An 11,901-nucleotide genomic window follows, 5' to 3' on the forward strand; every position below is an offset into this window, starting at 1 on the left:
GGACCGATCTGCGGTTGCCAGTCCTATTCTGGCTGTTCTATAACCATCAAGGATTTTAATTCTATTGCATAGCTGCTGCTACTGCCACCATTGTGCTTGCTGGTCCCTCACTATTGGTACAGACCCCACCCCAGGGTGTCTGCCTTATCACTGTGCCATTCCAAACACACATTCATCATTAATCATGGATTGTTCCCTCGGCAGCAAAGTCTCATGGCTCTTTCTCTTTCTGAGTCAGTTTCAACAGGAGTTAACAGGATGTTAAGCCTACCAAGAAACGTAACAATACTTTAGGCTGCTTAAAAATCAAAATGCATAGAGTTGCTTGTGAAAGTCAGCTTACATCTTCCTTGTGGTTCTTATCTAGACTTACAAAAGAATACATTTATTTAGAGGAGTATAGCTGAAAGAAACACAAGAGATCACCTAATGAAGGTTAAAGAGTAAAGCTTTGGTAACAATGTGTCAAAGTCCATAGTCCAGCTCTGCCATTGCCTAACTGTGTGACTTTGGGCAAGTTACTTAACCTCGCATAGCTCCTCTCTTAGCCTGAGAGAGTAATATTACTTATCACTCCTTCAGCAGTGACTAGCAAAGTATGTGCTCAATAAATAATAGCTGTTGTTATTAACACAACCCTACCACTTACAGAGGAGGGAACTAGGTCAAAGAGGCCCAAGATCACATGACTGGTGCATTATTGAACTAGGACTAGATGCCAATGCTTTTTCTCATACCCCTCGCTGCCTTTCACAACTCTGTTCTGAAATTCTATAAATTCTCAGAGATGCCTCAGCATTGTGTTTATTTGTGTCTTGGAAAACATGGGCAAAAACATAGATATCAGGTTCAGCATATGTTTTTATTTTGTGCATTCATTAATTCTGGAAATGTGGTGGTATAGACCTATAGATGGATGTATACAGAGGAGGAAAGGAGAGGAGGAGAAAGAACAAATGCAACTAAGTTGTAATTCCTCTGTATCCTACGGATGTGCCACCACTGGCTAGCCTCTACGTTCAGGAATTCTCATATATTAATGATCTGGGTTTATAAAATATTAAAAATCATCATAATTGTGAATTTATTCTGTAAACGATTGTATCTGGGCTTTCTGTTATAAACAACAGAACCAACTCAGTTTAGCTAGTTTTAACAGAAAAGGACCAATCATTCTCAGAGGCTAAAGCTTCTTGGAGCAGTACCCAAAGCCATGAGACTGTCCACTGTGTCTCTGGGAACAATGAGGACAGACAGTACCACCAACCTTCACCTCTGACACCGCTGAGAGCTCTGTGCCTCTCAGCCAGACTCTTCATGATGCTCTTTTGAGTCAAAGGCATTCCATGAGTGCTGCTAATGGCAGAACCTAGGGCACATACTGGGTGTCTGAGATGTCAAAGAGACTGGAGAGGTGACATTTATAGCTTCTAGCTTGCAGACCTGGGATTTACAATGTGGGAAATTACCAACATTTAGAGTGTTCAAAAGATTCTGAGAGGCCACAGATTTACAAAATGCCCACTATGATCCTCATGCAAGTTTTTTTTGGAATAGTGTCCCATTCACATGCCCCCAAACATATTTACTGTAAGGTGTATGAAGAGTCAGATGATTCACCTTTTAACATGGAATAAACTGAATATTTCTGAGGAGTTAAATAGTTAAAATTTTTTCTTTTTGTTCTCTTTCCCTCCAACACTCCCACTTTATCCCCTACTTTCCTTCCTATTCTCCCTCCTTTTTCTCTTGTCTTTTTTCTGTATCTGTGATTTCTCTAAATACTTATCAATAAGCTGTATAAGTGACAATTGTCATTAAATTTTAAGAAAATATTGAGTGAATTTAGCAAGTTTTTTCATACTCTTAATGTTTTAAGTATTCAAATCTACATTTCAGTAAGATCTCTCTCCTGAGATCCACACCTATACATTGAGCTGCCTCCCAGAATCTCCCTTTGGAAGTCTCACAATTACTCAATCTTCAGTTAAGCCCCAAACTGAACTCAATATTATCTTACACAGACCTTCTTCTGCTGTATTTTCTAAGTGAATTGTGCCACCTACCCAATTGTCCATGACTTTAGAAACTTTGGAATCATCTTCCACTCCTCCCTTTTTCCAAGCTGTAATAGCCCAGCAATCCTGTGTACTATGCTCCTCTAAAATCCATCCAGTTATTTCCACCCCTTCTGCTGCTGTCTTATTCAGGGTCTCAGCTCTTTTCACACAGACCTTGAAGTGATGCTTCCAGGCTAGCATCCTGACTTTCATCTTGCCCTACCCACTACAGCAAGCATATGTTATCAGAATTATCTTTTTAAAAATGTTGATCTGATTATATTATTTACCTTCCATTAGACTATCTCAAACAACTTCCTTAGCCTTCAGGTCAGTACAAAGCTTAAGCTACACCTTGACAATCAAAGTCCTTCATGATGTATTTACTGTCCCCTTCTCTTGCCAAGGGGTAGGGCTTAACCTGAGTTGTATATTGGAGTCCAAGGGTCCAACTGGGGCAGGGCACTCTACCTACCTAAGGATGGCATATATGCACACTTTGGACCAAGGACAGCTTTGCAGCATTCCAGGTTACCTTCCTCAAGTTTTTGAAGGGTTGCATTTAGCAAGTGAGTGATATATATTTGTTTAGTATCTGAGACCATACAAGATTGAACATTTGTACTTACAAGATTAAGCTTAATCAGCAGGGATTTTGGTTAGTCTTAAGAGAGATAAGTGTTTTCCTGTTAGTTTGATTAATCCTGAAAGCAAGTTGTCAAATCTCTAGAAGTGTTCAAAAACATAATCTTTTTTTGTTTTTGCGGTTCCCGGGCCTCTCACTGTTGTGGCCTCTCCCGTTGCGGAGCACAGGCTCCAGATGCGCAGGCTCAGCGGCCATGGCTCACGGGCCCAGCCGCTCCACGGCATGTGGGATCTTCCCGGACCGGGACACGAACCCGTGTCCCCTGCATCGGCATCAGCAGGCGGACTCTCAACCACTGCGCCACCAGGGAAGCCCCCCAAAAACATAACCTTATTTTAAGTAATTAGACATTAATCTAATACCAGGAGACATGGAGTTGTAGGAAAGAATTTTTTTTAAAACAAAACATTTTATTAACAAAGTAATGGATTTAATATACACAAAAATATTATATCTTATCACAAGAAACCATGGTCCACTCTACATACTAAGGGGATAAGACACAAGCTTAAAGTTTTATGGGGAACGTCATCCCCCCAGTCCTTCTGGCATAGCTCTGTATTCATCCATTTGACCTCATTTGGAAATAATTCAAGGTTCATCTTTGAGGTTGTTTGTTGGTGTCAGTTCAGGGCCAAATGGCCCTCTGCCACAACCCCTCCCTCCAGTTTCTGGTTATGACTTTTATTTTAAAAGAATACTCTTTGTTCAAATAATCAGTACAAATTAACAATGCTAAAATAAATAGCTACACAGTTTCAGGCAATGCTTTCCTGAAGAGTCTCTAAATGTTCACTGATTCATCAAGGGTAGGTTCCCACATCCTCTTTTGAGGGGCTTTAACTTGCTGCAGAAGACCTTGGCAAAGTGATATGTGATGGTTCCCTGCTCTGCCCCTGAGTGTTGGGCTGCAAAAAAGGGCCAGGATCAGGCAAGAGAAATATGGGTTTTAGAGCTGAGCCCCAGCAGAAACTTATTTAGAGTTTGTGTCAGTACTCAATATGGGTGTCTACAGGGCATTCACTGTTCCCTAGGGAAGGGTTATATCACCTCAGCACTGAGACATGAATGGAGTTTCAGTCAGGCCAGTGGTCACTGTCACAAAACAGCTTTGACCACTGTGCCAATCATACTGTCATTCTTGTTGACCTAAAACAAATAGACTGCCAGTTATTTCACCAGCAGAAAGGAAGTGAGTTTATTCAGGATCAGCAGAGAATTGCAGTTTGGGTTCTACAACCATGATGAGCCACGGGCAAGTCGTTGCATGGCAAGGGAAGGAGAACGCTTTGACAAAGGGGTAAAGAAAGTTGGGAGGGCTATAGTAAACAAAGAGTCCATGGCTTTTCATTGGTTGAGTCCTTCCAGGAAACCAGTCTTTTTTTTTCCTGTTGTGCTCTGCTATCATTCAGGGTGTGAGAGCTCCCCCTTCTGGCTTCCCAACTCAATTTTTTTGAGGTTTCTGTTCATTAATATTTTAGTTGTAATAATTGTTATCATTGGATCAATACCTTCAAATGTATATCACTCTTTACAATTTACATTATACTCTCACTTGCATACTCTCAGATTGTTCTCCCAACCATCCTATGATGTGGGTGTTATTATACTCCCATGTGTCAAATGAGGAGACTGAGGTTTAGAGAGATTATCTCACAGCTAAGTCATTGGCATAGCTGGGATTTGAATTGAGAGTCCACGTTCCTTTTTTTTTTTTTTGGCCGTGTCACACAGCTTGTGGGATCTTAGTTCCCTGACCAGGGATTGAACCCGCGCCTTCGGCAGTGAAAGCAGGGAGTCCTAACAACGTGCGAGAGTTCATGTTCTTAACTGCTCCACTGCAACCATCTCAGCCAGAGCCTCTCCATCCCCAAAGCTGGTGCCAACCAGACTCTATTTGTTGAAATAGTCGGCTTTAGTGACTCAGCAGTCAGTGCAGTGGAGTGAAATGAGAATGGCTGTGCAGTCAGGCCCAGGTTCAAATCCCAGCCATCTATCTGAGTAACCTTGGGCAAATGACCATGTCATTCTCAGCCCCAGCTTCCCGTTGCGAAATGAGGCTATTGAAAGTATGCCTCAGGGAATTGTCATGGGTGATGGGTGTGGGTGGGCAGGGCAGGAAGGGCAGAATTTGCTACTTCTTTTACCTTTATTGTAGCTGTGGCTATGTTGTATGTTGAATGTCACACATATGATCTGGTCCCTAACTTCAAAGAGGGGAGGGCCTTATGTAAAGTGGGAAATGAGTTAGAAAATTCAGAATAGGAATTAATTCTGCCAAAGGAGGCTTCGCCCAGAAGAGAGTATGCAAATACGGCTTTGAGAGAGATGAGGACACTGGCTGGCTACACTCACATCTGCACAGGATATGTGGTTGACAAGGAATCTCATACCTGTTATCCAGTTGATCTCCACAGTAATGCTGGGCTGAGAAGGGTCTTTAGCAGATTACACCTTTGCAATTGGGGAAACTGAAGCAGACTATATTCAGTCAAGGTCACAAGTCAGCAGGGAGCTTCCTGCCTGTCTTCTGACTCTAGACCAGTGCCCAATGCCTCTGTTCCTCTCATAATAAAGTGACCCCAGGGTACCTGACTATCCCTGACCGGCTTGACAGAGCTTGTGTGCCTTTATTTGGTCTCTGTTTGTAGAGACCAGGGTTATTCACATCTCCCTGGATTCCCACAGGGGACAGGCCCCACTTACTTCAGAAGGGGAAGGTGCCCAATTTGTGCAGATTCTCCTTCAGTTTCCCATAGTCCACTTCTTCAGTGTCAGTGGAGGGGGTGGTCATGGAAGTAGATGTTTGTGATGCCCACCTTCCTCCCCTCCCTGATGCCCAGCCGCCCAGGTTCCTAGACAAGTTCAGGGGCCCAGCATCTCTGCAGGAAGGAGAGGCCCATTTGGTCTCTGCCCCAAGGGAGGCTGAGTTTGGGCTCCTTCCTACCCCTATTAATGATAAATGTGTCTAATTAAAAATTTGCTACCCCCTGACTTGTCAGCCCTGGGGCAGGCCTGGGCTGGGTGGACTTAGAAAGTCCACATGGACTTAGAAAGAAGAGTGGAAAGGATAACATTTTAAAACAACAAAGAAAGTAGACATGGACTTAGAAAGAAGAGTGGAAAGGATAACATTTTAAAACAACAAAAGTAAAAGAGTTAGCATAAAAGATAACTTTTAAAAACTAGGGAGATGCAGTTATTAAGTAGATGATCAAAGAATTTATAAAATTAATGAGACCTTCATTTAATAGAAATAGACCATTATATACAATAAAAAACTCATTATATATATGTTTTTCAGGCTAGCCTAGGAAGTAAGTTTCTTCTTGCTTCCTTACTAGGACTAGAAAGAACACAACTTCCTTTGTTGGATCCTGAGATCTCTACCACTGATTATAGAATTGATCTTGTAATTCAATTCATTAAATCTCTATTTATAAAGTAATTAGTAATGAGTTAGTCATAAGTATTGCAAAAACTGAATGATTCATTTTACCTAAGGAAAGGAAAAATAACTTTAGGCCAGTGAGTCTAGAAGAGCTTAATTATGCTCCATGTTTTTTCCCAATGATAGAATTTCTTGCCAAATATACATTTCTGTGGATTATGATCACCTATTGAACTAATACTGTATATTAATGATTCCTTATTTTTTCCCACATAAATTACTTTTTTTGTGTGATAGATTTTGTATTTTTCTTATAAAAGTACATTTTTAGAGCCTTAAAGTGCCTTTTGGAATATGATTAGCCTGTATTTGCATTCTCATATGACTGGTAGCTCTTGGAGCTAGAAGAAATCTTAGAGATACTAGGTCCAAACTATTATTTTACAGATGAAGAAACTGAGAGTCAAGAATGATGAGTAATTTTCCCTAGGTCATATAGGTAGCCTGTGATAGAGCCAAGTGAATAACTCCCAGCCAGCTTCCTTTCTATTAGGATAGGCTGTTTGAGGCAAATAAATTATAAAGAATTGTTTTATAAATAGAATTTTAAAACCGGATAAACAGATGTAAATAATGTAACTTTCAATGAAAGTCCAGGTTTATCTGGTCTAAGATGGTTCCAGTACCAATCTTCTTTGGCATCTTTGTGACTTTTTGTTTCTAAGTTATTTTAAAAACATTATAGAGTAATGAATGAAGAAAATAGAAAATTTCAAAGTAGTAAAAAGAAAATAAACGTATTCAAAGTTCTGTTATACAAACACAAATGCATTTGAGGTTTGGGTGTATTTCCCTCCATTTGTTGTATTTGTGGTGTGTTTTTTTTTTTTTTGCGGTACACGGGCCTCTCACTGTCGTGGCCTCTCCCGTTGCGGAGCACAGGCTCCGGATGCGCAGGCTCAGCAGCCATGGCTCACGGGCCCAGCCGCTCCGCGGCATGTGGGATCTTCCCAGACCGGGGCACAAACCCGTGTCCCCTGCATCGGCAGGTGGACTCTCAACCACTGCGCCACCAGGGAAGCCCTGTGTTGTTTTAAACATAATTGTTGCCATAATATATATTCATTCACTTATAACTAAGCAGTTGTTTGTGGTGGTGGTATCCTGTTTTTTAAATTATTTTAAGGAGGTGTTCTATTTACATTTAGATATTTATTTTACTATGTAGAAGAAACATTTTAATATGTAGAAGAAACTTATATGTATTTATTTTAAAATAAATATTTTTCTACAAGAAAACACTTACATAGTTTCCAAGGTGTTTTTTAAGAAAATGTAGATAACTAATCTGTGCTAAAGAATGTTTTCTACATAAAGATTCATAGCATCATTTATAAAAGGAAACTGGATACTGTCTATTTACCTACCTTCCCCAACATCTGTGTAATCTATTCTAACTTTATAATTTTTTGGAGGAAAAACAGGACCCTGGAAATTATTTTACATTCCTTGACTCTTGGAAGGTTAAACATTTTCCTATGTGTCTCTTTACTACCTGTGTTTTCTGCTACATGAATATACACATTGTTAAAATGTACTTATTTTATCAATGGAGTTTTATATTGATAAAAATTTTTAAATAACAGAAATTTTTAATGTTTAAACAAATGCATCAAAAGTCTACCATATTTTTTACTATGTGTAGCAAATTATCATAGCTGAGTTATAAACTTGAGGGAAAAAAAATCCTAAAACAGAGTTGACATGATACAATGCTGCAATAGTTGAATCACTTTTCAGGAGTCTTGAAATTACAACTTGCTGAATTAATTGTAAAACTCCCCCTTTAATGACACACATGCACAAGCAAAAAATAAAATCCTGCACATTTTAACAATTTTTTCCCTTACCTTTTAATTCTTTGTTTCAAGAGTTTGTTTGTTTGTTTGTTTGTAAGGGTGGGGGCACTGATATTAATATGATGGTTCCATAGATATCCCTTATTTCTGTCTTCCCTCCCACCCCAGCAACAAAAAAGTCAGCATCCATCCACGGGCAGAAGTGCCTTTGAGGGGGCTGTGGGTCCCCACATCATATGTCAAGGGACCCAGGAGGAGTCTTGCCTACCCCTGTGTCAGGTAATAGGCAGATAAACCTTGACTCCAACTGTGAACCTTGCAGTGACCCATAAACCATTTCCAGCTTTTCTCGGTCAAGATCTGGGAGTCCCTAGAGAACACTGACTTGGACAATCACTCACAAACCAAAGAGCCTTTGTGGAAGTCCATGTTTGCAGAGAAGTTCCCACACTCCACTGGAGGAAAAAAAAAGTTGAGACACATTGAACTGAGCATTTAGTAAAGACTAGAGGAAATGAGAAGACAGCAACACAAAAACTCCAAGGAACATGAAAAATCAAGGACACATGATACCACCAAAAAAATCACAATAATCTTCTGGTGACTGAACAGAAAGACATGGAGATCTCTGACTTACTGAACAAACACTGCAAAATAACTATTTTAAGGAAACTCAGTGAGCTACAAGAAAACACAGAAAGACAATTCAGCAAAATCAGGAAAACGATACATGAACAAAATGAAATTAACAAAAAGATAGAAATCATCAGAAAGAACCAAACAAATTCTGGAGCTGAAAAATACAATGAATGAAATTAAAAATGCAATAGAGAACATAAGAGCAGACTTGATCAAACAGAAGAAAGAATCAGTGATTTTGAAGACAGGAGCTTTGAAATTTTCCAGTCAGAAGAGAACAGATAAAAAAGAATGGAAAAGAGGAAAGAAAGCCTATGCGAGTTATGGGATACCATCAAAAGGATCAGTTTGTGATCATTGCTGTTACAGAAGGAGAAGAGAGGGAGAAGGGGGTAGAAAACTTAATTAGAGAAATAATGCTGAGAAGTTCCCAAATTTGGGGAGAGATTTGGATATCCAAGTTCATGAAGCTCATAGGTGACTAAACAAAATCAAAGAAACCCTTCCAAGACACATTAGAATAAAATGTCAAAAATCAAAGACAAAAAAAATCTTAAAAGCAGAGAGGAAAAAGGGAAACCCTCAAAAGGCTATTAGTAGACTTTTCAGCAGGAGCCTTACCAGCCAGAAGAGAGTAAAATGATATATTAAAAATGCAGAAAGGGCTTCCCTGGTGGCGCAGTGGTTGAGAGTCCGCCCGCCGATGAGGGGGACACGGGTTCGTGCCCCGGTCCGGCAGGGCCCGTGAGCCATGGCCGCTGAGCCTGCGCGTCCGGAGCCTGTGCTCCGCAACGGGAGAGGCCACAACAGTGAGAGGCCCGCGTACAGCAAAAAAAAAAAACAAACAACCAAACATAAGAGGGGAGGAGTAAAGGGTAGAGTTTTTGTATGCAATCAAAGTTAAGTTGTTACCTGCATAAAATAGACTGTTATGTTTATATTTTATGTAAGCCTAATGGTAACCATGCAGCAAAAACCTAAAGTGGATTCACAAAAGATAAGGAGAAGAGAATAAAAGCATACCAATACAGAAAATCATTAATTCACAAAGGAGGGCAGCAAGAGCGGAAGAAAGGAATAAGGCAACTGCAAAACATCCAGGAAACAATTGATAAGATGGCATATGTAAGTTCTTACCTATTAATGATCTCTTTTTCACAGTCAGGCTTTCAGATCTAAATATTAGACTTTACCAGCTATAACATTTATTGAACTTCAACTATGTGCCTAGAACTGAGAAGAGACCTGGATATAGGGCTCAGAGCAGGCACCGGAGCAGGTAATAACTTTAATTTTGCATTCAAATTTTTAAAAAGAATAACTTTCTGGGAATATGCTACAGAACTAACAAAAGTAAATGCCCAAAAGATCTAATCAATAGTTTATTTTTCCAAGATGAGTATTTAAAAACCATGAGGCAGTAGAGAAACCTAACTGTATACATAACTCACTTGATTTACTTTTAACATATCTAGTTGCTAAAATTAAAATGTCATTTTGACTACTTCACCAGACATTTTTAATAGCTAGTTATTACAAAGCATATTTTTATCATTATAAATCATTTATTCCTGAGAAGTATACACTGATTATGCTATCACTGATTTACATAAATGCAATTAAATCACTGAAATGAATTATGATTGTAAATCACTAACTCGGGTCCCACCAGTAGTTCAGTTAAAAACAGACTTGTTTATATGATTCATAAAATCAACAGAAGTTGCTCCTTGAAAGTGTCATGCTCTTGCACCCAAACCTTTGATTACACAATATGCTTGCATATGCCTTTCTGCCCTTGTCTGTGTACTTCTACTCAGATATTCTTTCTACACCTCTCCTATAGCACTTAGCAAGTTTTCTTCTGTTTATTTATTTTCTTTCCTACTAGACTGAGAACTCCTTCCCTACATGGATATTATCCCATTCCCAAGAATGAAACAGTGTTCAATACTTAGTAGGTCACCAGTAAATGTCTACAGATTTTGAAAATAAATGACATCTATGTCCAAAGATAATAAGGGAATTGTAACATATTGTGATATTATATAAGTTTAAATATTATCAATTCCTTTCTACATAGTTTCATGCATAGACCATGAAAAGATGTCTGGTTCTTGAATGCACACATAAAATGCAAGGAGCTACTTTATATCAAGAACTATGAAATCATTTTCTCAGGGTTTAAAGGAATATAAACCTTAAATGTGTTACCCACAGTCGTTTGCGTCAATCTGAAAATCTGAAAAAAAATGGAAAATGGAGAAAAGATACTTAACCAGAACCCTACTAAAAGGCTAGCTTTTAAGCAGGCAAATATTCAATAATCTTTCCGAAACAAGATTCTGAAATAAGAAAATCATGTTAGTATTTCAGAAATATTGAAAATTACTTTAAAATAGGTTTCTTCAGGATACATAAATCCAATAACATAACTTTCTGTCTAACTCATCCCCTTTACCCAGAGGCAGGTCCTTTAAGTTGGCTTTGTGAGAAAGGTAAGAGTCTTAACTGCTAACTGATCAGGTAGCAGTTATAGAAGGTGCTTCTATGACAAGCTTCAAGGTCCAAATGTATTACATGCTTAACATTGTAAGATATTGTCACTCTGAGGAAGTGACATTTAAACAGATACCTAATGGGCCAACTAGGATGAAAAGTAGAGGGCAGAGAGTGCCAGGTAGAGGAAATGGCACAGAATGACACAAATAAAGACCCAGAGGCAGAAGAGCCTTCATAGAAGTGACTTACTGAAAAGAAGCCAGTGTGGCTGCAGCATAGAGGACAGGTGAGGAGGGCACTAGGTGAGTTACAGAGTAGGCAGAAGTGGACCAGCCAAGGTTGGTAGGCTTGGGAAGAACTTTGGAATTTATTTGAAGATTATATTCAAATTCACAGGTGACTGACTGGAACCCTGATTTCCAACTCATCACTTTCCATCAGATGCACCCCAGGACCAACAACCATGCCCAGTCATCTACCTGGGTCACACCTTTTCCAGTGGATAGATCCACCAAGGACACCTTAATAACAATCAGTTCCTTGGAGAGCACAGAAGATTTTAGATAATGGAATGTGCCTGACTTTAAATAAGAAATACCTTTGGTCAAAGATCCCACCTTGTATCTTATTGCTGAGTACCTTTCTTCTTTGGGAGTACCTGAGCTAATGCTGACCAGATGCTGGTTTCAAAGAATGGTGTCATGTTTTCTACTGACCTTATTTACCTTCTGATTTTTAAATTTCTATCTTATTTTATTTTTTAATTTTTTTTTAAATTTAAAAAAAAAATTTTTTTTTTTTTTT

Source organism: Monodon monoceros, unplaced genomic scaffold (assembly GCF_005190385.1).
Source record: "Monodon monoceros isolate NGI ecotype Baffin Bay Population unplaced genomic scaffold, NGI_Narwhal_1 Super_Scaffold_11, whole genome shotgun sequence".
Lineage (NCBI taxonomy): Eukaryota > Metazoa > Chordata > Mammalia > Artiodactyla > Monodontidae > Monodon > Monodon monoceros.